General features: G+C 36.7%; 1 protein-coding gene across 2 annotated transcripts in view; it reads left to right on the top strand.

The window, feature by feature from the left end:
* LOC133843278 (uncharacterized) overlaps window positions 1-24,830 on the top strand; it is a 91,037-nt gene that overhangs the window by 21,576 nt on the left and 44,631 nt on the right. The window contains exon 2 of one of the 2 annotated variants that reach the window (XM_062276743.1): window positions 12,015-12,036. The exons of the other annotated variant lie outside the window; for it this stretch is intronic. The gene's annotated coding sequence lies outside the window, so the exon portion shown is untranslated. The remainder of the gene's footprint in view (window positions 1-12,014; window positions 12,037-24,830) is intronic. 2 annotated transcript variants of the gene reach the window in all.

Below are 24,830 nucleotides of genomic sequence, written 5' to 3' on the forward strand. Positions count from 1 at the left end.
GATTCATAAATAACAATGAATTCATACTTTTACTTTCGAGACTCGCTTCAAGCGCTTCAACTGCAGCTATCAACTTGTAGCAATCGCATACTGTTCAGTATCTTTATATGTAATCTATATACACATATCGACAGCAACAACAACAACAACAAATACAACGAACACAAGTTGAAGTTGAAGTTGAGGTTGAGAGGCGGCACCCAACGAAGCGAGTGTCACCTTTTGCGGTTCTCAGCGTCCGCTGTCAAGCGTAATTTTATACGATCAGCTTTCGATTTGGCGAAGCCTGAGGTTAAAAATTAACATGGCCAAGCGGCGATAAGTAGAGATTGCTATTGGTATTGGGCCAGCTACCCAACTCAATGTAATTTTGTGGTTTGAGCACCAAAAAAAAATACAACACAAAGTAAAGAAAACAAAAAAGTAAAAAGGGAAAAAAGCTGAAGAAGGAAGCAGAGAAGCAAAAAAAAAGCGAAGTGCAATTGATATGCTCAGGCAGAGGACAAGAGGACAGAGGACAACGAACGTCGCAGATACGAATTGGGATTCGGATTCGGATTCGAACGCGGATTCGATTGTCAAAGCCAATTGTTGGGCCATGTAAAATGCCAAGTGCGCACGTATAGGTGTGTTTATGTGTGTGTGTGTGCCTTTACAGTTGCCTGCGGCTGTTGTATTTCTCTCGCTCTCTCACTCCCTTCCTCTTCCTCTCTCCCTTACTCTTTGTCTCTATCGCTGCCTTCTTTCCTTCTGCTTTATGCGATATGAATTACACAAGTTTCCTGGCAGCGTTTTATGGACGTTTTCCTCTTTATTATTATGCAGCGGTGTGTGTGTGTGTGTGAGAGTGTGTGTGTGTGTATTTGTATCCGTGTGTGTGTCGTTATAATATAATAATTAAACGAATTGCCAAAGTGTGTCCGCAACAGACGCGCGTCGTTCGTCAGGCAGTCTTAACAAACTGCCTGCAGCCTGCAGCTATTTGCATAACTTAGAGATGGCATAAACTTAAATACGTATCAAATAAAAACTATCAGTTTATGTTACTAGCTAGAGTACTAAAACCATCTCAAAAGTGCTTTTTTATTTGGAAGGAAGAACATGTTAGAAATAATGTTAGTTCGAGAAGAGTTACAGCTTCTGTGCTGTAAAAATGAAAGCTGAATTAGAGATTATTAAGGAAACGACAAATTCAGATTAGGGATGTGAATTAATGACTAATAAAAATGAATTTGATGGAAAAAATTAGACATCATTAAAGAGAAAAGTTTGCAGAATAATAAAGAATAACTACAGACAGTCTAAATTATATGATCTAAAATAACAAGTATCGATCAAATATATTTACATATACTTGTAATATAGAAATGAAAATCTTAAACTTAGATATGGTAATTAGATTTTAGAGTAAAACTTTATATATTTGATGTACTGAATAGATTACTTAAAGATTTCAGGTATCGATCACAATACATTGATCGCATACATAAGAATTATAAATGGGATAATAAAGAAATCGATAAACTTAATTATTCTAAGTACACTCAATCACTTAGATCTGTTGCGACACAAACCTATCAAATAAGCGATGACAAATACTTGAAACTATCGATTGTATGCAACCCTTTACTATCGCTATATATATCGACCTATTCTTGAAACTTTATTATTTCAGTAGTAGCTTTTTCTAATGGTAGATAAAGTAAAACAAAAAACAAACTATGAGATTGAAATTAAGTTGAGTCTGTGACAAACGCAAATCGATCAGCTTAGCGATAACAAATTGTAATATTATCGATTGCTAGTGAGCTTACTCATTCGCGGATAGAAACTCTTTTATATCACTATTAGTTTTTGTTCTTAGGATGGAAACCAAATTCAATTTAATTGATCAGTTGAGACTTTGGCAAACACAAATCGATTGGCTTAGCGATTTCAATCGATTGTCAGCAAACCTCATTCTATCGTTGATAAAAGCTTGCTAATTTTTGTGGTGGCTTTTTTTCTAAGTAATGATTAAGTAAATAAAGCTATTAGCTGAGAAATTAAAATTTAATTAAGGTGATAAGATCAATAAATTTTTCCCACACAAATCGATCAGCTTAGCGGCGACAAATATTATAAACTATCGCTAGATTATTTATTTTTATTTTTCTCCTAAATTTTAGTGGTAGCTTCTTCCTTGTGCAGCTCACACTGTCATCGCTAGCTGTGAGTGCATTGCCAGCAGGCGGCATAAAACAGACCCAGTTTTTAATATGTTCCTCTTGCTCGTTCGTCTCGTTGTCGAAAAAAGGGTTTATTTTTATATATACTCGTATATATTCTTTTCTGCTGCTTTTATTTGTTTTTTACACTCGAGGTGTCAATTTCAACGCCCTTCCTTTGTTTGGCATGTACATAACAATATGTAGAAGAACGAGAGTAGAGCACAAATGCACTCAGACTTCAATGCGTCGTACTATGAATATTACCCTCGTTTTTAATTTTCTGCCAAATTATGCGAAATACACGCTTAGACGAAGGGTTTGTTAACACGTCTCTGCACTGAGAGAAATTTGTGCGCTGTGAATATGCAGAATTTGCTTTGTGGGCGTTTTTTTCTTTTGTAAAAGATCTATAAATATTGCCACAGCGTGTGATGTTGGAGGCAACGGCCACGCCCATCAAAGAGTATACACACACTCACGCCTACAAGAATATGTTTAACATAAATATTTGCAAATTTCTCGAACAACGGCGTCGAATTAAAACACATGCAAAAACATGTATAAAACTCGTATAAATTGCCTTTGACTTCTGCCAAAGAACCGTTGAGATCAAGCGAGGGCGGCAGAGTGTTGTGGGGGGAGAGGGGAAGGGAGTGGGGAGTGGGGAGGGAGACTTTGGAGGCTGTTCTCTGGGGCGTTGAAAATCAGCACCTCATCCTTTAGCTGAGATGCTGCTTTGGCTTGCAGTTGAATTAAGTTTTCTTCATTTTTTGGGGTGTGTACTTGAAATGGGTTGCGACTTGACGGGGGGGCATAATTCATAGGCGGAGGTGGTGGTTGGGGGCGTGGCATGTGTGAGTGTGTGTACACATGCATTTTGCATGTGCTTCGTGCAGCTGACAACTCAATAAAATGTCGCTATTTTAATTTTTGCTCTGCGATGTTTGTCATACGGATGTGACAACACTCAGCCGCATGTTGCATGCAGCATGCAGCATGTTGCATGTTGATGTGTTTATTGCTATTAAGCATTTCATTTTGATGAGCTTGATACGCGAATACCAGGAAAAGCAGAACCAAAGAAAAAGAGAAAACCGACAGCCATAAAAATTGCCAAGCAAGCAAATACGGAAACCATATATGTTCGTCATTTTATGGCTAAAGATGTAGGGTATTCGTGTAGTTCATGTGTTTTATATTTGTTAATTGTAGTTTTATTAATCGCGCGCATGTTCTGAAAGTTTCATTACATTCGCGTCAGTATTAAAAAAGTTACAGCATTTCAAAAGAGCACTCTATGATTGTATGAAAGGAAAGGAAACGCAGCTTCAAGTGGCTCTTCAGCTGCTGTTGTTGCCTCTTTTTGTTGCAGTTGCCGTTGCAGTTGCAAGTGCTTCTCACATTGCTTGCTAACAATTCACATCCTCGTAATGACTATGTGTTGACAACAAAATTAATTCAAATTAGTCGTAGAGCAGAAAAAAACGAGAGAACGAAAGAAGTATCTTACGGATACGTACAGCAGCAGTAACAGATCCAAGGTTAAATGAATTTCAACAACTTTCGCTTGGCTTGCGTGTTGCAAATTTGCCAGCTGCACAGGGCCAACAAAGGAGCTCAATTTGCTGCTGCTGTAGCTGCTGTAAATGAAACTAGCAACTTTTGTGGCAACTACTTACTTAAGATACAACGAGTATCTTAACTGCAATACACGACTCAAGAGCCGAGAGTCGACTTCGACTTCAACTCTGCATAATAATTGTCGAATGCGTTTTTTATGAGCTGCCGACATAATTGGCCTGATTGGAAGATGATCTTTGCGTGACTCTTTGACTTCGCTGTAAAGCTTCTTCCAATGATTTGGCGCCAGAAAAGGAAAAGGCAACAGCAACAGCAACAGAAGCCGGGGCAACAAACAAAATGGACAAACTGGCTGCTGTCTAACATTCTGAAGTGAGACATTAATCTCAGTTAGGTTTATCTTTGATGCATAATAAATGAGGCGCTTTTAGTTTCAGCGCTCGCTTGGCTAAAAGCAGCTATTTATTAATGCTCAAAATGAAAACTGGCCAGGCCAAAAAGAGGAGTTCCTCAACAACCGCCTGACGATCTTATTAACCCAGTTTCCATAGAGTTTTTCCCCTCCACACAAAAATAAAAAAGTAAAAAACTCTTTTTTCTGTGTGTTTGCATTTGCATTCCTTGCGCTTGAATTTTGCTCCTTTTTTTTGTTTTGTTAATTTTTTGTGTGCTTTTGTTTGTTTGTCGCTAAGAAACTTTTGCTCTGTGCGCCAATAAAAGGAAAATCTGCACAAAGTAAACACGGCAAAATTGCAATCACTTTGCTACATGGTCCAAGGAAGGGAAGCTACTAACAACATGACTATGTCCATGGAGGAGCAAGAGATGGAGATGAAGAAGGAGACGAAGGGTTTTCGGGCACTGTATAAACAGCTGCCAGCATCAATCTTCTAATGCGTTCAAAATTTTGCGCTGTTGCTGCAATTTTATTGCCGACACGAGGGAACCAAAAGCACCATCAACAACAACAACAAAAACTGTCGTGTTTACTTTTGATGTACAAACTTCTGACGGAGTTTTCTTCGTCTTTTATTGTATACCCTAACACAGAAGGTGTTGAGTGGGTCAACAGGCAATTGAAAAGCAACTAAAAAGTATCTAAAACCAACTCGAGATAGTGTCGAATAATGCCCATAAATAAACTTAAGCTGCCCAACTGACTTTTCACCACATTCAAAGCAAACAAATTTCCCATTTAAATGTGCTACAAAGTGTTGCTATCAGATGTTTTTTTTTTTTGGCAAACTGTTTGCCATGGAGAGTAAAAGTAATTTGAGGCAATCGATAGAGATACAAAGTAAATATTTTGAAATCTGATATCTGTGACACACGACTTTTGCCAAGTCATCAAGCTTAGTTCAGCTTATTTGCTGCAGTTGCAAGCTGAATTGTTAGTTTTGTGAAATATGAATTGAAACTTAGTTAACGACGTCAACATTCGATAACACTTTATGATTAAATTAAAAATTAGTAACTAAATAATTGATACAAAAATAAATTTTAATCTAAATTGTAACTTTAAAACAAAGAAGTCAAAATTTAACACAAAATTAAATTGAAATAATCCAAAAAATTAAATTTATACACCAAATATTAAAGTAAATCTACACTAAACAGTTAACGATACCTAAATGATGATACTTAAAAACAAATAAATACAAAAATATAAAATTAAATAAAATCTCAATATTAAATTAATGCTTTCATATAAGCATATAAATCAAAAAATATACAAAAATGTTAAATTAAATTGAAACTTTAAAATTCCACTATATAATATTTTATAAAACTAAAAAAGCTTTGAATTTTATTTTGTTGCTTGGCTTAAATTAAATTTAATTCTGAATTCTCAATTATCAATTGTTGATGTTCAAATGCAATAAATTGAAACTAAAAATGAAATGTATGTCATAAACACATGATTATAGAACAATTTTTAAAAAGTATTTAAGGTATTTGTTGGCAGTTACAATTTATATATCTAATCTACCCTTTTTGTTAGCATTTTATTTTAATTTTATTTTGTATCTTTAAGATACTTTGGCAAGGGCATCAAATATGCGTTTAATGTACCTCATTTTTGGTTTCTGCTTTTGCTTGGATTGCCAAAAAAAAAGTGTGTGTAGTGGCTGTGCCACATTTGAGCCGAATTGACTTGTTGTCACGCCCCCAGAACCGGCGGCAGCAGCAGAAACAACAACAACAACAACAAACAACTCTCAGCCCCCCGATGGCAGCAGCGACATGCAAATTTATGAAAGCCGCTTGGCCTGTGTTTCTTTCTTATTATTATTTTTTGCTGCTTTTTTTTTTGTTTCAGTTGCTCGTATATTAATTTTGGCTGTAGTTGTTGTTGCTGCTGCTGTTGTTGTTGTTGCCGTTGGCGGCGATGCTTGGACACGCCACGAAGCGAACGCTGAACACTGAACGCTGAACTGGAGCTTGTTTTCATCGTGCGCAGAGCGCGTTGTTAATAATTCGCTCGCATTACGCGCGATCTTGGGGAAGATGTCGTCTTAATGACTTCATTAATATTGAGTAAAACACACTGAGGCACGGTGAGGATGTTGTTGCTGTGTTGCACGAAAAAAATGCAAGGGAGAAGCGCACTAAAGTGAAGTGTGTGGCGGTAACGAATTCTCGCTCAATTGCCAAAACGACGAAATGCTTCACTTACCACACTCTGCCTCGATGTTCTTGTTCTTGTTCTTGTTGCAACTCGATGTTGTGTTTAACAACGCAGTCGTTGTTGTACTTGTTGCTGTTTCCGCTGCTTCGAGTTGCCGTTTATAGCACACACATTTATGAACATATCTTACCTGCCTCTGCAACGTCTGCAGCTAGTTGTCGTAATTAAAATTAATTTCAAACTTAAACGGTTAATTTAATATAAATGCATTAGACCAAACGGACTAAAAGGAAGTGCAAGCGAAATTATACACGTTGCCTTGGCTAATGATGAGAAAATCTGCGAAACTATTCTATATTAATTACATTAATTTACGATTTCAATCTGATAGCCACACCAACAACAACAGCAACAACTGAAAAGAGAAACCAACTACTTGAGTCTCTTGTCGATTAGAGTTGCTACCAAGAATTGAGTGCAAAAGTGGGCGTTGCTTTTAGCTTTTGGATTACAGACTAGCAAAGAATCGCGCTGCTAAAGAACTTGTAATTAATTTTATTAGACGCGCATAAAAGCATGTAACGGCATTAAACACGCATTTAAGTCGCATATAAATTGGCAATTGAAAAGTCAGCAGGAAAACAGTGCAGAAATCCTCAACGCGAAATTTCAGAAAGGAAATGTAATTGTGCACAGAGAGAAAAGAGAGAGAGACGAACTAAAAACTAGATTCAAAATGGAAAGTCTTGGAAACTTTCGATCTTTCTTAAAACAAGAATTACAGATTGAAAATTTTGTGTTTTAATCCAACAATGTTCCTAAAAGCTTATATTATTTTGTTTTGTATTGATTTTAAATAATACTGAAAGAAAGAAAAGACACTCTAAAAACTTGAAGCAAACTTTTCGATTTTCCTTGTAACATGAATTACAGTTTAAAAAATTCTTAAAACTAAATTTCAATCTTAAAATGATCTTAAAACGAGATTTAAAATTGTTATAAACATTTTCGAAATAGACTAGAATCAATATCTACAGGTTAAGAACCTTGGAATTTTTCTTGAAATAATAATTAATGATTGTCAAGTTCTTAAAAGAAAATTAAGATATTCAATTTTGAGATTAATAAACAATTTTTTCAAACAATATTTGTTAATGTTGCTCAAATGCCAAAGGTTTTAATTCTCTTCCTAAATAATATTATGTAATATAAAATATGTTAAACGTTTCTTTTTAAATTTTGTACCTAATATTAAGAAAAGGTGCATATATAAATATTAAATCAATATAATGTGAATAACAAATATATTTTTGTATTTTAAAAAGCATTGCTGATTTAGAATTATTGTAGATTTTTTATTTTAATTTAAGATTTTATTTTCTGGGCTCAATTTTAACATAATTTCATCTTAATTTTTGATTTTACTACTGTTTTTTCTGTCTCGTTATTTTCTTTTTTTTATCTTTGTCTTCAGAGCGTAATTACATTGATTAGAATGCTAGTTATGATGAAACTGAAAACTCCCCTTATGAAAGCCAACTCCAGCACTTTCTCAAGCCATTAACTTGCCCCAGATCTCGCCAGGTTGTTGGTTGGAACTGTCAATGTGGGTTATAATGTAACGCCCCCTTAGCGAGCAGAGACTAGAGGTTATCTAGGCGGCACTTTGGGTGGTTAAATACAGGCTGCGATTTCTATAAATCAGGCATATTTCTCAACACCTTTTGTGAGTTCGTGTTTTGGCGGCAACGGCGGCGGCGTTTTCAACCGCTCATTAAAAACCATTAAGCAGAATATTCAGCTGTGAAAAATTATGGCGTAAATGATACCCCCGCGCGACAATAAACGATCTACCTAGGTGTTAACTGCAAGAGGAGGAGGAGGAGGAGGGAAAGGGAGTTGAGAGTTGGAAGTTGGAGCCGCGAGTTGAGCTCGCAAATTTGCAGCTAGAGTTAAACGCGTTTTGAAGTTTTAACTCGGTTTCTGTGTCATTTTCTTGTCTGCAAGTCGAGTTAAGCGTCAAATAAATTTTCGTCTACGTTAAAACAACAGCGAAATGGATAACAACAACAGCAAACAACAACAACAAACAACTGCTTGCAACAGTTCCCATTGGGTTGGGGCGTTCTATGTTATTTTTATACCCGGTACACATAGAGTAGAAGAGTATGATAACTTTGTGTCTCCAGAAAATGTGTGGTATATTTTTTACTCTTTGGTATATTTTTTGTATTTTAGCGGTACATCAACTTCGTGTATCTATAAAATGTGTGATACATTTTGGACTGTATGGAGCGTTTTGAGTGTAGTACCATGTCAATATACCAAAAATAGTATTTGGTATATTTGTAGTAGTTTTGTGTTATATTAACTATGTGACTCCAGGAAATGTATGTTATATTTTGCACTCTATAGTATACTTTTAGTGTAGTACTATATCAATATACCAAAAATACTCTTTAATGTATTTTCAGTATTTACGTGGTATATTAGCTTTGTGGCTTATATGTTAACTTTGTCCCTTATAAAGCTTTTGATATGTGTTAAGTATTTTTTCACTATACTAATTCGGTATATTTTAAAATTAATACGATACTCTTTTGTTTTTATTCACGATGGGTAGCGGGTATCTCGTAGTCGAAAACACTCGACTATAGTAGCTTTCTTACTTGATTTTTTGTTGTTGCGCATTTGCAACAATTTGTTATTGGCCATTTAAGCCATTTGTTGTTCTTGTTGGGTTGTTGTCGGTGGTTTTGGCCCGTTGGCTGTTGGCGCACCAGAAATCTGTTGAGTGTTAATGACATTTTTATGTTTTAACGCTTGAAAAGTTGCAGCAAGAAAAAGAAACCCAAAGCTGGCTTTTGGCCTCTCTGTGTGGCGTTCAATGGGAAAGCAAGTCCAATTGAACGCTGCTGCTCCAGCTCCATTTCTGGACTGGCGAACTATGTGGTATTATGTGTGGCAAGTTCAGTTTGCTGTTTGAATTTGAGTTTGAGTTATTGCACTGCAGTGAGTGTGGCATGTAGCAAATGGAGTGTGTGTGGCACTCAAAAGAAATGCCAGGTGATGGTGAAAGGTTTATTAACTCGCGCATATATTTTTGGTGCTGTCGACAAGTGAAGGTCGAGAAATTGAAAAAGTTGCTGTGCCAAAAATCAATTCTAAGAATTTCTTAATAAATATTTATGCCAAGAAGTGAGGAGAGGAGCTTAAATTCAATTCAGCGCGCAGCTTGTGTCAACATTAATTAAATTTCCAGCGCACATTTGCGAAACTTTTGAGCAGCTAATTGGATTTTGCTTGCAACCAAAACAACAACAACAGCGGCAACAAACTGAGGCAAATTCGCGTGCAACCGCGCACTAATAACCAGCGAGACAAAACCAATTCGAGGACAACGAGCACAACACAACCCAAAGAGAAACAAAAAAAAATGTAAAAGGAAATAAAATAAATAATCCGCGGCAAGTTTCCTGCTGCAGCAGCTCCTTTTTGAGCCTGGGTCCTTGTGCCTTGCCACAGCAAGTTTTTCAAGCGCAAAAGAAGAGAAGGAAATGCTCCTATTAAATGTATTTTATTTGCGTTCTCTGTGTGTGTGTGTTTGTGCTCTCCTTTGTTTCAGGCTTCAGTGGTGCTGAAATTTCGCAAATGTTTTCTTTAGCCATTTCGTTGGCTGCTGCCATTTTAATGATTTACGTCGCTTAAACGAATTTCATTTCGGGGCAGGTGGCCAAAAAAAAAAATGAAAAAAAACCGTCAGCACGTCAGAACAACTGTTTCGACTGCGTGTCTTTCGCTCTCTGTGTTTATTTGTGGTGGGTGGCCTCTCAAGTGCAACGACTTCTGATGCACTTCCTGGCCAAAAAAAACAAAATAAAACAAAAACCAAAACCTGCTCTGAACTAATACCACTTAAGTTGGCAAGCCAGAAGCTAAGCGTTAATTATGGCAAACTTTTCCGCTCAAGCTAAAGCGTTTCCCATAAGACGAAGCAGCTCATCAGACTCGACTCAACGCACAGACTCCTCGAGCCATGCATGTCGCAACATATTAACAAAGGATGCAGTTTGCCGTAGACGAAACCCCCGAGTCCAACGGAATTCGCCAGCCTCCTTCAGTCTGAGTTTCTGTCTGAAGCTGAGTCTGAGGCTGTGCACTCTCTCTCTTGTTTTTGTGTTTTTCGTTGCTGTCGTTTTTTGTTGGTTTTTGCAGACTTCAGTCAATGCACTCTCTATGACGACGTCGTCTGACTGCACAAAATGAAAAAGTTTCGAAATAAATACTCTGAAATCCAAGGCCCAAAAGGAAAAACTTGAAACAAACAAACAGCACAAAAACAACACAAAACTGCATAGGCCCAGGATGCAGGACTTGAAACATAGTCGACTCTTAGCATACTCTATAAAAGATGTTTCTCCAGTCAAATGTTGCTGACACTTTTAAGAGTTTGGTATGCCCAATGTTTTTATAGGGTATTTTAACCGCGCACGCAAAACGACAAAAAACAACAGTTCGTTGCATTTTTGTAAAACGCAAAAAAAAAGAGATTATTATTAACGCCTGTTGGGTATGCCACAGGACGATGTCTGCGTCGGTGCCCCAACTCTCAACTCGCGTTGCAACTGCAGCTACTGTGCACACACACTTTTCGTCATGTTGTGTTGTGTGTTTTGTGTGTGTTCGTATGTTTTTTACTTTTTTTGGTGCATTCGCCTACAGCGCAAGCTTTGGATGCAAAAATGCATCTGGGCTCAGAGCAAAAAACAACGGCACAAACATGTCGCCTAGCTTTAGGGGGAGTAGGCGTAGCCTAGCTGCATGACTGGCAGCTCGCAGCTCGGCTGGTTGCATACCCCCTTTGTCCCCGTCTGTCTGTCCCCTTGGCCAGTCATTAAGCGCTGTTGCACTTGAGGCAGGCAGTCGGATTTGGGGGCTGCATCCTGAGCAAAGCTCGTCTCCGACTCAGTCACAGTCACAGTCTCAGGCAGTTGCAAATTACGCTCTCAGACTCAATTGTCTTGCGCCTCGGAGACTTGCAGGCCCCCAAAAAACAACAACAACAGCACAACAACAACAATAGCTGCATTTAACGCAATGGCTAGACAGACAGACAGACAGACAGTGCCACAGACGGTCAGGAGGCGACTCACAACTCCAACTCCAACTCCGCTTCCAATTGCGTTTCGTAGACGTTCCCTTGAGTTTGAGCTGAGCTGTGTTGACTGCTGCTGCTGGAGGCGTGGCAGCTGTGAGAAGCAGAAGCAGAAGCGTCGCGTCATCGTCATCGTCGCGACATGCACTTCACAAATTTTTGTATATGTTCATTAGAATGTGTTGACGAGATGATGCTTCAACGCCCTGAAGCATGCAACACTTTTCGAGTGCATGATTTTAAAATTTATTTTTAGCATTTTACCAATTCTCACATATTCTTTTTTCTGGTACAGTTGTGTCTACGCTTGACTAAAATCGATTAACCAACGCAGGTTTTAATTGATATAAAAAAAAACCTTGAAAATCTTTTAAATGTTAAATTAAATTACCAACGAAATTGTATTAAAATTTGTGTTCTGAATTCTCTTTCATTTCAGAACTCGTTCATGTATTTATGAGGTACGTAAAAAGCAGTTATTTACATATGCTACAGTGAAACTCGGCTATAAAGGTAATTGGCATTCACTACACAATTGTATTTTGAGACATGGCATTTCCTGACTTTGTTTTCTGAAATGTCCACAGCTGTTAGCTCAATTGTTCATTTCTCATTTTTATTTGCAAACATATCACTGGGTGACAAGTGACATCATGACATTTCCTGACTGTGTCCACTGAAATGTCCACTACTGACGTGTTATTAGCTAAAGCTGTAATTTCCCTAACGCTAATATTTCTCAAATTTATTTTCCCATATCAACTTTAGTTGTTAAACACATATTTATTGAATGACTTTATTTCTGTGCTGTAATATTTAATGAGCTCTCTGCTGTTCGTCATAAAGTTGTGCTACTGTAAGCAAACGCTTTAAAGCGCTTTGAAAAGCACAAAGCAGCTTACGTTTGAATAAAAAAACAACAACCTGCATATGGTTGAAAATAAAAAAGTCGACACGAAATAAAATCATAAATGAATCTATTATGACAAGTGCGTGGGCTGAACCCAAAACGTAGGTCTATGCTGATGTTTCGCTGCTGCTGTTGAAGCGGGTTCGGGAACCCATCAGCCAAACAGCCAAACAGCATGTCAAACGGCAGCCACAAAAAAGACGAAACGATAAATTAAAAAAAACTCCAAATAAAAAGAGTTAACAACAGGCCAAAACACATGCCAAAGAGAGGGAGGGAGGGGGAAGGTATTTAAAGGCATACAATGGTTAATGCCACAAACGGCAGCCGTGTATGTCTTATTAGAGAGACATAACGTGGCTGTGATTGACAACTATGTTGAAATATGAAATTATAATTTCATAAATAGATAGACGAAAATAAAAGTTAATCGGCTTTATAATAAGGTAATTGCCAGAGCTATTAGGCCTGGGCGTGGATGTATGAGTATGAAAAGGGGCCGACAGATCTTTGGCTTGCGATTTGAAGGTCAATGACAACACGTACTTAATTGATTATTAACCGACAATGTCTGCAGACCAACCCAACCTTAAGACTCCAAGTCGAAGTAGAAGTCGCAGTCTCCGTATGGTCGAAAGCGTTATATCTGATATCTGAAATAATTAAGCGCAGATTGAGAAAACATGTTTTAATTTCATGCTTATGATATCGTATTAGAAGCGGAATTTTAATTGCCACTAACTTAGCCTTGCCACTTTGCCACCTTGCAGCTTTGTTGCCTCGGTCAGCACATGAACTAGAAACCAAAAACAGCATACAGCCAGAACAGAACAGAACTGAAAACAGCAAAACTGCATTCGCTGGATAAGACATACGTGTACAGATATTGTTATTGGTACGCCTTGCAACTTATGAAGGTGCCACATAAGTAATACACAGCCACAGCCAATGCAACAGCAATAGCCACAACATTTATTGCCTTGTGCCTGCGGCAGAAACAATTTTCACACCAATCCAATATAAATAATTTTTGTTTTTGCCTCAACCCATTCAAATGTGTAGAAAAGGATATTATTGCTGGGTGCAGATAAATGCGTCTCTAGAGGTTCGAAGAACTAAATTCTATACTGTATTATAAAATTGAAAGCAAAAGATCTTGTATCTTCACAAGTCATATTGTTATAAACCCAAGCTGTAAATTTCATTATAATTAAGCAATAAACATTACAGTTAGACAAAATAAAGTAGAGACAATTCTGGCATTACTTTATCACCTTTAACTAATCTCAAAAATATATTTCAAACTATATCTTAATATATGAGAGCTTATAGAAAAGTTTAAGAAAAAATAATTAACATCTTAGTATGATCAAAGAATATTATCAAAAAAGTATCGCAAAGTTTATCATTTGATAAGAATTTTAGAAAATATTTTAAATATCAATATTACTAAAAGAAAGTAACTAAATAAACATTTTACTTCATCTAAAAACGTAATTCCCCTCTTTTGATTTTATACCAGAAAAAGCTTTTGTAGTCTAAGATCAAATAACATATCATTGTGATTAGGATAATTTTAACTAAAACTTCAATTAAAGTGATATCGAAAATATTTGCCAACTTTCATAATTTAAGCTAAATTATAAAATTATTTCTTATAACCCTTTTAAAAGTTTAAGAAACATTCAATAACCCGCTTAACTCATTTTCGTTTTAGAAATCTAGACTTCGATTCCATATCAGAAAAAATCTATTGTAATCTATGTTACGATCTCAAAACACATTCCATTGTGATTAAGTAAGACAATTTCAACTATCTTGTAAATCATAAATCTAAACACGACTTCGCGCTCAATAGCGCCGAGAGTTATAATTAATGTGCTCGTAGACAGAATTCAATAATTAACTGTCAATTTCAGGCGGCAAGTTTCTCAAATTTGTACATCGATAATTAATCGATGTTTTATTCAAATTTGCTATCGACTGCGGTATTTGTCTATTTGTTTAGATAAGATGGGTATTAATTGAGTAGCCTAGAGATTAGTTTCTAATCACAGTTCTTTTCCAAGGGGAATGCAATTTATTATAATCGCCAGATTTAAAATCTTTTTTGAATTCTACGCAAAATATGATTCAATCAGGGTTTAATAGAGGAATAACTGAGTTATAAGAGATTAGAAATACTTTTTGAAGGGAATTTCATTTATTATTATCGCAAGAAAAACTATCTTCTTCTACATCGTCTAAAGTATTGAAGATTTCTTTATAATCAACAGAAAATATAATTTATTATAATCACAAGATTGAAAATTATTCATTTTATACATTCGGTCTTTAATATAGAAAAAACTAAGTTCCTCTTTAGGATTAAAGTTTAATTTATAATCGAATAGAAAGACTATTTAATATAATCATAAGATTAAAAATTTTTCTTTTTATGGTACTATAATTTATTTGGTTTTTAATAGACAAAGAATTAAAATATATATACTAAAGTATTTGTAATGAGTTACTAATAACAATTAACTCTCAAATTCTTAATTTAGATCCAAGACTTAACATTTTCGGTAAAATATGAATCATAATAGAAGAACAATCACTATATCTTCAAGTTTTTATTGTAGGGTATTAGTTCTTTCAAGTTTTCCTTTCCTTACTCTGTGGCTAATAATTACTGTGTCGAACTGAGTGGAGTTCTTTTGTTGTTTACGAGCATATAAATGTAATTGGATGCGCTAAAATAGTGGCTTTGGCCCCCCGAACGAAAACTCATACGAGTTGCCCGAGTGTGTTTCACAGTCATTTGCTATTTCTGCCTTTGTTGGCAGCCAACTCAACTGCAATTTGCAAAAGCGGCTCGGAAAAGTGCGCGCATGGGCAAAGGCAAAACGTGTCATCATCGATTACGCAGAGGCAACTTCTAAAAGCTGAAAGCTGCAGGCAGGCAGAGGCTGGCTGGCTGGCTGGCCACAGATTTCAGGACTAGAAGCAGGAGCAAACAAGTTGCTCTTGTTGTTGGCGTTGCAACAAAACGCTTTGTGTTATCGCGGCGATGTTGATGATGATGATGACGCCGGCAATGGCAAATCCCTCGGGCGCGTAACTCAAAGCGACAACACTTGACACTAATTAATACATACGCACCAAGCACCAAGCACCCTGACACCACAACCATTCACCAGCCGGTAGTCAACAGTCAGCAGTCATCCAGGCCGGATCCGTAACCCATTCCCAGAGCAGTTGCAGCTGCAGCTGGAGCTGAAAGTTGCTGCCACCCACTCGGCATGTCAACGCGCTCCTTGCATTTCAATCAAGTCCATGTCAGTCAGTCATTCAGGCAGACAGTCATTCAGTCAGTCAGTCAGTCAGTCATTCAGGCAGCTCAGTCAGTCACCGTTGAGATTCAGTTGTGATAAAGTTGTTTGAAAGTGTTGCCAAGCTAGCAGGTTGCATCCACACACAACAAACGCACACATCAGTTGAGTGCTTAACTGGCACATTGTAAACGTTGCATTGAGTGATGAGCACAGGGACATCAGAGGAGAGGTTGAGCGGGTGCGGGGGAGTTGTCACTATTGTGCCGGCTGCTGTTGTTGCTGTTGCTGTTGATGCTTATCAGTCTGTCGCGTCCGTTAGCTTGGCTTAGTTTCAACACGCAGCCAGACTTGCTGATGATAATATTTACAGTTGCATTTTCCCATCTCTTCCTTCCTTTCTTCACGCTGCTTCACTTGGCATTTAAAGCCCTGCCCAACAAATTTTGCCACAAAGTTGACAAAAGTATTGCAAATGTGTCAAGCAGTCAAAATGTGACATCAGCTGAAACAAAACATGCTGTTTTGTAGACAACAATAAGTCTTTTATTAGGGGAAAATAAAATAAATTTATTTATTTGGAATGCTTTCCTTTAAGAATATAAATATGACACAAGTTTACTAGAATTAATATTCAAAATAAGAGTACAGGCTAATATGAGCATTTTTATTTAAACAGGAATTAAAGATACAACAATGTAAAAAACATAATAAGACATAACATAATAGATTTCTTAGGAAAAAGATAACAGTTAAATAATATATTGCATAGAAAGCTCTGAGAACAGTTTAATAGAAAATTTCATATAAGCTACTTTCTTATACCATAATTTGTACATCCATTGTAACTATTCACAATAATAATAATTTTAAAAATTCTATTTTAAAAAAAAATTAATGTATTCCAAGACAAATTAACCATTTCTAAATGAACAAAAATTAAAGATAAACAATAAAAGACGTAATATATATTAAATTTTGTTGGGTAAAATGCACTTACGAAAAACTTTATAACAATTATATTTAATTGAAATATATTACATCGATAAATCTGAAAAGGTGTAGTAGAAAATTTCGCTAATGCTGATTTTCTTTCTTGTTTTCTCAATAAATAAAATTCCTTTCACATTACAATTCCATAATTACTATTGCCATAAATGGTTCAGATAGAAATTCATATTATATATTTTGTGGGATATATTCATGTGTTTTCTTATAGTTTCAGGCTAGATCAAAAGCTATCAACCAGTCTCTTTAAATATTTGTAATAATATCAATATCTATTAAAATAGATACAACTTTTTGTTAGCAACTTCGTCTATCATCTGCTTATAACACCCACAATCAATCTCTCATTCCACTAAGAGAAAAAATAGCTCTGCATAGACAATTGACCATCAAATTGACCGACGACAAAAAACAGCTGAAATATGTTAGATGAAGCGGAAATCAAACGACTGACAGGATACTATTATTATTAGTCAGCAATTTCGTATGTAAATGTGAACGAATTTGCAATCGAAAAAGAAACACACACGACAACAATAATGCCAAAAAAATGCAAATATGTAGATTCATTTTCATTTTGGATACTCGTATTTCCTCTGTCATTAGATAGACTGACGCATTATAAATGCGACTCATTAAAAGCCAATTAAAAGGTATCATGATTCAGTTAATCAATCGATGTGTATGTGTTGTTGTGGGCTTGACTTCACAGCCCGAGGTCTGACAATCATCAGTCATATTCATATCCATATCAAAGAGGCCAGAGCTCAGAGGGGACAGGAGGAGGTTACACAATGATCGATGAAGTTGCCACTTGGTCTTTTGGCATTGTAATCGGTATCGAAATCGTAATCGGAAATGGAAACGTAAATGTAAAACGTTTTTTGAAAATGTTTTCAATTGATAACAATGGAAAATGCGCCACCAAATGGCATTAATTTTCGGCTCTTTAAAGACAACTTTGACACCGAATGCTGAATAAACGCTTAATTAACACTCAATAGCGTAACTAATGGTGCCCCAAAGGGGGATGTGGCGGGTGAGGCAAGTAAATTGCGGCAATTGAAGGCGCGACGAATGCAACGCCAAAGGAAAAAAGATACCAAAATAAAAATACAAAAATCGTAGACAAAATTAAAGTTTTAAAAGTAAACAACGCAAATTGACATTTTGCCTCTCGACAACCCAAAAAAAAATAGATAAAAAAAATCCAAGCAAGAAAAATGTTTTGTTGCAAGCAAAGACGGGGCAAGCCCAGCAGGTCGCCAATCGAAAATGACAGTTGCAGTTATTTGAGTTTTCAGTTTTCGGTTTCTCAGTTTTCAGTTTCAGTTTTTTCAGAGCTTTGGCAATCGCTGAAAATCTGTGAAGAAAATGCGCACACAAAGTCACTAAATGACTAAACTTTTGGTGTTCGACATTCGGCATTGAATGTTGCATGTTGCATGTTGGTTGTTGGCTGTTGGCTGTTGCTCGTTGACTATTGACTATTGACGTTGAATGTTGACTGTTGACTGTTGGACGTTGGCCAATTGGATGGCTGGAAAGTGAAATGCTGCAATAAACCATAAGAAATAAAAAACTAAAGGCGCAACACCTGAGGGCAAGGAGTTGCAGTTGCGTCATGCTGCAAGCAACAGTTGCTGCCACACAGTTACACACAATAAAGTGTGTGTGTGTGTGGGTGCACGTTCAATCGATGATCGCGTTGAAATCTGCTCGCATGTAACGTTTAAATTTGTTGGAAAGTCTTCAACCTCAGTTGCTGGGGAGGAGTTTTAAGTGAGGTGGTGTGAGGGGGGAAAACTGCGGCTTTTCATGCCTTTTTGAGCAAACAAGAGTTGCACGATTTTCTTGTAATTTTCCGCAAGTTTGGCTTTTCAAGCCGGGGCTGAAAGCGGTTTTCAATTCAGCCTCGAATGTTTGTTTAATTTCGTGTGTTTATTCGCCGAGTTTTTTGTTTTAATTTGTCTGAAAAAATTGCTCGAATCGCGTTTGTCTAAAAAAACAAAACAAAACGAAAATTTGGCTAATTGTGTGGCGATCATTGCTCATTACGGCTCATTATTGTCCCTCGTAGTTGTTGTTGTTGTTGTTGCACATGTTTTTGTTGCAGCTTGTTGTTGTTTCTTGTGGTGGGGTGGTGCAACTTACAGGTTCTTGTTGTCGTCTGTTGTCTTTGCCTTGTTTTTTCGGTTGCTTTTTAGCCCCCTTTTATTGTCATTGATCTTGTACCAAGATTAGCATAGATATTGTTTTCTATTTGTGATTAGATGTCTGAGCACGATTTTGTTTCGCCTTTAGCACACACACACACACAAAAGGAGTTTAAGAATCGGAATTTGAGAATGGCGCTGGAATTTAGAGTGCTCTTTTTTATTTTCGACAGTCGACAGAAGTTAACAAGTTGCGAATCGATTCTTTAAATGCTATAAAAAGAACGCTAAAGCCCTAGCAATAAAATATAATGCGTATCAAATGTATATCATTTGCCCAACGAACCCATCAATACCAACGATTTTATGACATTTCAAGTCGAACTTGTTTTGGGAAACTACACAGAGAGAAAAAACCTAAATTAAAAAGTAGATTGCAACTCTTAATTTAAGATTTTGCATTCTTGGTTCAATTTTAAGACTTTTCCATTGCAGAAACAAGATTATAATCATGATTTTCAGGATTTCTTGTAGAATTTCGATCTTGATTTTAAAATAAACCTTCTTTGTTAAATTTTGACATCAAACAATCTTGATTAAAGATATTATTCTCGATTTTATCAGGTTTTTTCTTTCTGTGTACGCAAATTGAAAAGCGTAAGCTATAAATTAAGATTTAACAACATTTATTACGGCACTCATAAAGAACTTTCTTATTAACACATCCTGTTCTCTATGATATGCTAACTGCCTGCAAATTATCTCAAAACACCAAAGCGTGGATCGCATTAAGTGATAAAATCTGTGCACTAAAAGGTTTTCAATGTGTTAGAGGTGGCTAAGACTAGAAAATCTATTTTTGGCAACATTTTTAATCATTTATTTAAACACATTTTTATTACTCGAGAATTATGAAAGAACTAAATACGAAATTTAACTATTACTTAAAGATAAAGTCTTTTTACCATATTCGATAAATATTGTGTAATAAATATTATTATATATTTATATATTTAGATTTGCATTTTAGATATGTGTTGTCAATTAAATAGATTTATTTTTATATTCTTGGTTTTCCATTTAAGACGAATATTATCAAAAATATATTTTTTATATATATAGTCTTTAATTTTACATATTCGGTTTTTATTGTTAAGCCTTTAAACTACAATAAGTTATAAAACTATTTCCATTTTCTACTCTCCAAATATGTCAAGCTTAAGCTCAAATTACATGTTCAAAAAAGGGTATTCAGTCTTCTTAATTGTTGCTTGCCATTTAGTGCAGTCTTTTGTTGCCCTTTTTATAATATTTTTTTTAAAAATAGTTTCATAGCTAATCAAAGGCGGTCGTAAAGCTGATGATTAAATGCCAAATACAATAACCAATAAAATGCGTGCTTATATCATTTGTCATACACTTTGTATATATTTTATTTATATTTTGGGTTTAAGCGTTTTGAAAAGTTTTTTGGCAAATATATTACAGGTCATAAAAGTGTAGAGCGAAACTTGATTTGCAGGCAGCTCGCAGCTCTCAACAAAAGTGCGACTTTGATCGGGAACCAAAATGACAAAAGCTCATAAAGATATCAGCGGTGTTTTTTTTCGTAGGGGTTTTTATTATAGACACGGAGAGAGAGAGGGGGAAACGTTCAAAACTTACTTATAACATACCATTCGAATCGATGCCATAAAAAGAAGAAGTTTGGCTTTTGTGGCTTTGTGATGTGAACATTTTCAAATGCAAAGCCATTGTTTCAAACTGGCCAAACATAAAGTAAATATAAATAAAATCAAATTAAGACAGAAACTGAAACTGAGTTTGTTGGGAATTTGTTTGGTTTTGCATATGACAAAGCGCTGGGTTCGTTTTTACGACTTTCGCTTTTCGCTTTAATGGCCCCCGAGGCCCCCAAATGGTCTGCTGTAGGTCGCTGCTCCACGAACCAGTCTCGGTCTCAATCTGTTTGCGAGTCTCTTTCCTTCCTAGAGAGTCAGTCTATTATGAAATATGAAAAGCGCAATGTAAAATGAATCCGCCTGCAAGTTACAAATCTATGCAGCACGCGGCACGGATCCAATGGTGCCACAAAGGCGATACAAATCGAAGCTGGCGATCATCGGACTGCCGACTGCCGACAGCAGCAGTCGCAGCAGCAGCATGCTGCTCACTCCCGATCATGTTGCACTTTCCACTGCTCCAGCATTTCAAATTCATGCAGCAAGCAGCATGCTGCAGGTCTCCTCCGATTGCGATTCAACTTGCTAGCTTGCTTGCTACAAATGCCTGTGGCACAAATGCTCGACATAAAGGGCAAGAGTTCAGCAAGTTGTGACTGTGGCAAAAATACCTCGCCGCAGCGAGAAATTGAAGCATCAGCTCAAGCGTTTCGGCATCACGTTGCATCCACATTAAATAAATGTATCCGACTCGTCGTACTCCGCGTACCACAAATAAATATATTTTTTTTGTGCCACAACTGTTTGGTGGAAAATTGAAAGTAATTGTCGCCTCTTAAGTGTGTGGCATAGAAAGTGTGTGTATTGTGTTCAGTCGGTGAATGAGGTTAGATTGAGTGAGTGCACGCTATGAAAGTGAGGTTAGCATGACAAAAATGTGAGGTTATGGCGTATTAATTGGCGTTTCTAATGAACTAAGACGTTAATCTGTTGATACGCTAAATTTCTAACATTATTAGTGAAAAAGTGAGGTTAAGTTGAGGTTAGGCTGCGACAAAAATTTAGGTAGTTGGTTAGTAGTTGTCACTTTTAATGAGAGACAACATTTTACAAGTTTTTTTGTATTGATAAGCAAAGTGACAAGCACTGTACGTACTAATGTGAGGTTATGTTAATGAAGTGTGAGGTTATAGAACATGATTAAGAATTTCTTGTTAACAAATAAGCAAAAAATTGAGGTTAGGTCGTAGAAAATAAAGTTGGAATACTCAAATTGGCTACCGAAAGCATTTGTTGAAGTATTTATAATGCACAAACAAATTAATTAAAAGTTAAATGTCAAACAATTACTCCTCAAACAACCAATATTGGCAAAAGTGAGGTTATGTTGCTGCAAAGTGAGGTTAAGTCGCTACAGAGTTAACTTAAGTTACAATAATGTTTGTGACTACGACAAACAATTGCATAAATTAAATGTGACAAAGTTGTTTTGTTTGTTTGCCTAAAGTTTCATAAGTCATTATTGCGTGATCTCTGGCTGGAAAAAAGCGTTTGCCACGTTGCAAGTCAGGCGGATGAGCATGCCACGACCAATTAACTGCCTGATGCCTGGTGGCAAAGTGAGTCGGCATGCTGTGTGAAGCCAGTTCCAAAACGCGTTGCCTCTCTAATAAAGACTTGCAACAAAATTGTAGCAGCAACCATCGCGAGCACCCCCGCAAAGTAGGCTCGAGTAGAGTGTTGCACACTTATTGCCAACGGGAGTGGATGCCACGGGACTTGGGTGCATGCAACAAAATTAAACGCAAATCGCAACCAATCACAAAGATTACCCCCACACACACACACACACCCAAGAGAGAAAGAGAAACAAAGTCAAAGGAGCCAGCGCCCCCGCTGTAAACGTGCAACTCGTTAAGGGGGAGGAAGGGAGAAGAGACAGTGAAGTGGGATAGGTGCTTGTTGCATTGGTATTTTAAACATTGCCAGGCGCATAATCAAAACGCTTAAATTATAATAACTTTATTAAGCCTCCACTCCAGCGAGTGGGCAAAAGTGAATTCGTTGGCAACACACACAACAACAACATCACAACACACATTCATACACTCGACTAGCTGGGAAACAGGTGTAGTGCAATGGAAAGCAACAGCAACAGCAACAATTGGTAACAACAGGTAACAACTCAAAGCAGCAAACATAAACCAAAGGCACAAGTTTTTCTTTTCGTTTCGTTTTTGTTGCCCATTTTTTTTTGTGTTGTGTTGTGTTTTGTCGAGTGGTTTTTACTTGGTATACACTTCAGCATTTTTGTCTGCTGTTGTTGTTGTTGTTGTGTGTACTGCCTGCTGTTTATGATTGTTTTTTCATTTTCTCAAGTGATGAGTAGGATATCTGTCTGTTCCTACAGCTATGCCAACAACTACCACAGCAACAGCAACAACTACAACAGCAACAACAGCATGAGCAACAAGCTATTTGCGACTCACGACTTTTCATGCAATTTTGAATTTAAAATTCTTCACACACTCTTTTCATTATGTAGCTTCATTCCACTGACTCCACTCCATCCCCCTTTACCTTCCCCCCTCGGTTCAGCGTGTTGTCCATTGGCCCGCCATCGAAGCCAAAAGGCAGCAAAATAAGATGCTACTCTTGTGGCCATCTTGAAGTGGTTGTTGTAATGGGCGAGTGTACCTTCAACTTGCTGTGTGTGTGTGTGTGTGTGTGTGTGAGTGTGTTGGAGTGTTCAAGTGTGCGTGTGTGTGTTGGTGTGGGTATGGGTGCCACTAGAAGAAGACGCCTCACAATCACGCGCCATTTACGTTTTTATTGGCGCTGGCGCTGTTGGCAGATCACAGTGGTGCAAGTGCTAACGAAACTAAAAAGAAATGAAGATTAGAAACATTTTAAATCAGATATGCACAGCATGATCTACATCGAGTTGTTGAAATCGTATTGCGAAAGAATTGTATTTAGAAAACAAATTTCGCAATCAGTGTAGTTGAACTAAATTTGGCCACTTTGACTCTTAGAACGAAGCTAAATTAGCTGATATGCCATAAAGTAAATATTATGACTCCTCAAACTTTATTATTTTTGGTGAGACTGCAAATGAATGTGTAAATTCATACGTGAGAGCGTCACTCAATTTATGGTTAGCTGTTAAAACAAATTAGCCGTTAAGTAGAAATCTCTATAGACGTAGCTTTTATTTTTAAAGCAAGAAGACTTGCAGAAACTAAACCGCAAAATAAAAAATGCTGTAATGGGTCTTAGTTGCTTTGGCTAACAATTTGGTATATTTTGTACTATAGGGTATTTTTCGAATGTACCAAAAATTGTCTTAGGTATATTTTAGTATTATTGCGGTACATTAATTCGGTATATTTTAAGAATATTAACGCACTTTTCTTGCTCTCGAGCACACTCGAATGTAGTTTTCTTACTTGTTTTGATTTAGCAACTGGATAATTTGATCAAATTAATTGTACAATAATACAATAAGTTCTTTCTAAAATTGTCAAAATACTTTTATAATTTGAAATGTAAATTTATTCATTTATTATTTCTGGGTTTCACTTAATTAACAAAACTTTCTTGATTTAGATCATTTTACTTTTTTGCCATCGACTTTTCGCTTCTAAAGTGACACACAGATAAAGTGACATAAAACACAATTACTTCTAAAATTCTGATTGCACTTTATTACTATTACACAACATACACTTCATAAACTGTTTGATTTACTGAATAATCTAGAAACACTTTTAATGTTCATAAACTGCTGCAGTCAATTATAAACACATAATTCGTAATTATGATTTGACAATTTCTGCTGGTTGCAAGTTCATCTTCATAATCAATTTGATACCAATGTGCAGAGACACGCATGGATTTTGTGTTGGCGATGCCAATGCTGATGATAATTACGATGTTGGCGATGCCGATGATGATGAAGATGATGATAATGATGACAACGACAACGCTGTGGATGACGCTGACAATGACTGGGCTGCTTGCCCTGCTCAGTGCTCAGTGGCTTAGCCAGCTTCGTCTGATGTGTCTGTCGTGGACTGCTGTTGCCTTTGCTGTGGCTGTGGCTGTTGCCAGTGCCACTGCCAGCACTTGGTGGTCCAATTCAACGAATTGACTATAATCAGTCTAGTGGCAAGTACTTTTCGA

The sequence above is a fragment of the Drosophila sulfurigaster genome, chromosome 3, assembly GCF_023558435.1.
Source record: "Drosophila sulfurigaster albostrigata strain 15112-1811.04 chromosome 3, ASM2355843v2, whole genome shotgun sequence".
In the NCBI taxonomy this organism is placed as follows: Eukaryota; Metazoa; Arthropoda; class Insecta; order Diptera; family Drosophilidae; genus Drosophila; species Drosophila sulfurigaster.